The sequence below is a fragment of the Pinus tabuliformis genome, chromosome 9 (genome assembly GCF_031772625.1).
Source record: "Pinus tabuliformis cultivar Carrire ecotype Pingquan chromosome 9, CPIR1, whole genome shotgun sequence".
NCBI classification, from domain to species: Eukaryota; Viridiplantae; Streptophyta; class Pinopsida; order Pinales; family Pinaceae; genus Pinus; species Pinus tabuliformis.
The window spans coordinates 738,839,243-738,842,706 of record NC_142307.1 but is presented as its reverse complement, the minus strand read 5'-3'; the positions used below and the strand labels follow the sequence as shown (position 1 = coordinate 738,842,706).

Genomic DNA, 3,464 nt, shown 5'->3' with positions numbered 1-3,464 from the left:
CTTCCGAATCTGGTTTGACTTTAATTTGAAAACCTATAGACTAACACAATGCTGTGCAAAATAACAAAATATGATTGTGAAATTTACTCGGTATTACAGCTTGCTGACATAACCTGAGCCATAAATTAGTAAATTTATTTGCACATCCATTCATTAACTTATATGGTAAAGCTATATTATTCTAGTTTGCTCATATTCCGCCAATGCGTACAGGCACTAAACGAAGGGAAAGTACAAATCAAAACTAAAAAGTTAAAATAAGAAGCAAGCTTAAATGTATGGATGGCACCGCCACAAATTTTCACTCAAAACTATTGGACCTTAAAAAGAATATCTCAGGTGTCCGTGTAGTCTTCAGGTACGAACACCGAGCACACTAATTCCGGAATTGATTGCCCCGGCAAAATTATTACCAAATTCCGACGTTTAACGGCGTAAATGTCCATTCAGACTCCTAAATTTCTCAAATAATAATGTTTCGGTAAGAATTAAAAGAAATCAGTTAAATAAGAATAAAAAGATTCAATAAGCGTACTGCTCTAAGCAAACTCGGGATAACAGCCATCCGAAACTGCATCCTGCCTATAAAGGAGAGCTGGAATGGCAAATTTAGCGGCTGAATGACCTGCAATCACGGAAAATTAAGCATAATTTAGCATAACTTCACCCAGAGATTGAAAATTTTAAAGATTCACAGAAAATACCAAGGCATTGCGAAGAATTTAGCACCAGTCCAAACGAATTGTTTGATGAATTAAAGATTTACAGCATACGGCCAAAATATGACGCGGTACCTGCTCTGGAGCATTCATGGAACGTTTCATACGTTGCTGAATATCTTTGAGCAAACAAGTCTGCCATTCATGCAGTTTGAAAGTTCTAGCTTCATGAGATTTGTCCTCAGAACACAGAACAGGAAATGAAGAAACACAGAACAGGAAATGAAGAATCTCAAGGGGTTTTTCCATCAAATTTGAGATAGACAGAGCCAACCACGGTCTTCACGGTCTGATCCACTGTATCGATGCCAGGCTTCACAGGTCTTGGTCCTGTGTTCTCCTTGGCATAATCTCCTAAATTAGAAAGGAAAACGGTTGCCCTCAACACGATATTACAAGATGGTATTACAAGCACCGGCAGCTGCCACCTGCTAGAAGTCACCTGCTAGAAGTGCACAATAGATTTTAGATGCAGTTTCAAGTTTAAACTGTATTTTTTGAAATAGTATTTGTTGTATATAGTTACATTTATTTTCTTGCTTCTAAATTTTACAATCGCTAAGTTTATCAGATAAATATAAATGGAAACAGCCTGGTGGATGAGCTCAAGCAGTTGAGTTCTTTGAGTTGGATGGAGCGGATCTCAGGGTCAATCCCCCGAGCTGGGCGCCTCTGTTGTGTGCCTTACTTAATGTCCCTACTGGATCATGTGCCAATTGGCTTACACTGGGTACCATCTGCAAAATGCAGGGAAGTGCCCAGGGGTTTCCCAGCAAGGTTTTTCTTGGGCAAAAAAAATACTAATGAAATGCAGAATCACATCCTAGAAGTGACTTGCTGGGATTGCATGGTAAACAATTTCCATCATTTGCAATTTGAAGCACAGCAAGAAGGAAGAAGGATAGTTAAATGAAAGATGTCAAACATAAAAACTAGTGATAAAATTGAATAAAAAGCTTCCTTTATTCAAGAATCCAGACTGCAGTTTGTTGGATGAAAGCTACATTTTAGGTAGTACAAGAGACAACACAGAACCCAGATGCATCAATTAGATGAGAAAAGGTTTAATACTCCAGTCCTCATTCCTCTGTTACAAAGTAGACACAAACTTCATTAGATTGTCTGGATTTCAATCAGAGGTCCCAGGATTAAGTTCCCTAGTCATGAAAAAAATCAAACATTCGAGCATGTCTCATAGACCCTGGTCACTGGGATGGCAACGAGCATGTCCTAAGCAGATACACCATGATGATCAAAAAATTGTATGCAGCCAGTGAAAACCTCTCAAGGCACAGCGAGAATGTTGATGCCTAAGAAGGACATTTTTATGTTTGAGCCCTAAGCTTCACCGACTCAAAATCAAAACCAAAATGATTCAAAAGAAAAATGTTAATTACTACAAAATTCTAGAATTCAGGAGAAAATGGCGGAAATCCTGAATTTGCACCTGCGACAACAATCAAGTTTCCACTTGAGATGGATTGAACTTTTCAAGAAGCATACCCAAAATCAGGACATAAATTTAATTTTGAGCCTGTGAAATCATTCGCCGTGCGTAGTGTGGTAGCGAGCTACTTGAGAGGTGGCAGACGGTGGCAGACAGTGGTAGCCAGCTGCGTGAGAGGTGGCAGCTATATAATAAACTTTGCATGCACCTAAGTTTCATGTTTGTCACCATAATTTTCCAGACTTTGGATAAAATACAAATTGGAAATGGTATATAAAATGACATGGTATATAAAATGACAGAACTTTGGTTAAAATAGTATTGCCACAATTTTCTTGCATCGGGCCACGTGAAGCCTGCAATAAGAGGTACAATGAGCTTTCAGAGTTAAAACTTTGGATAAAATTTAAGTGAACAAAATTGCTACGATTAAACTTTGGTTAAAACACAAGAAAACATAAAAAAAACGGTCAACGGATAGATTAATAGGCGATCAAACGTTCGATCGAACGCTATAGTCCGGGCAGGGACTAATAAAACTAATATATTTTTGTGAAACACGACACAACAATATAACCTTCTTTTATTAATGAAAATAATTCAACAATGAAAATCTTTAAAGTTTGAAGAATTGATTTTGGAATTAGTGCAAGTTAGCCTTTAATGTAATCATAAATAACTCTTTGTCCTCGACCGATGTAGTGGAATGAGGTGACATCTTTTATCCGGGGCCTCCGTTTATTTATAACAATCATGATATTATTTTGTTTCCCATTATTTGTCATGTGCAAGCCACATGGTGTCTTCCAACATAATAATTTAAAGAAGAACAATGAAGGTTTCATTTTTCCTATTTAAAAAAATTATATGTACCTATTTATACATCTAGCGTTAAAGTTTACTAATGTCTAAAAAGACTTTTAAACCTCCCCTATAAGATTATCTTTAGGTATTATTTTTATTTGAGATTTATGATCTACATGTCTCATAATTTATTTAAATGTCTTTCATATAATTAGTTATTTTTAATAATTTTATTTTAAATTATATATATATATATATATATCAAACATTTAAAAAATGCCATCCAATTACGCATCAATCAAGCAGCACCGACATTATGTCTTCTCTAAAAACGTTCCCAATCTTATCCATGCAAAAGGGAAAAAACCAAACTGCATGAAAGCACCACTTTTGATAACAGTTAGAATAGTGACGAACAAACATGGAACATGTTCATAAACTCACACTCACATGGCTCCATGTCTATAAAGTTCTTTTATGCCTTTTTTTTCTTT

General features: G+C 36.1%; 1 long non-coding RNA gene across 1 annotated transcript; it reads right to left on the bottom strand.

Annotated features, from left to right (window-relative positions):
• Positions 1-232: 232 nt before the first annotated feature.
• Positions 233-1,151, bottom strand: LOC149150812 (uncharacterized). The gene is made up of 2 exons (XR_016263707.1): positions 795-1,151; positions 233-625 (listed from the first exon to the last, which is right to left on the bottom strand). It is a non-coding gene; the product is annotated as an uncharacterized LOC149150812 (long non-coding RNA).
• Positions 1,152-3,464: the final 2,313 nt, after the last annotated feature.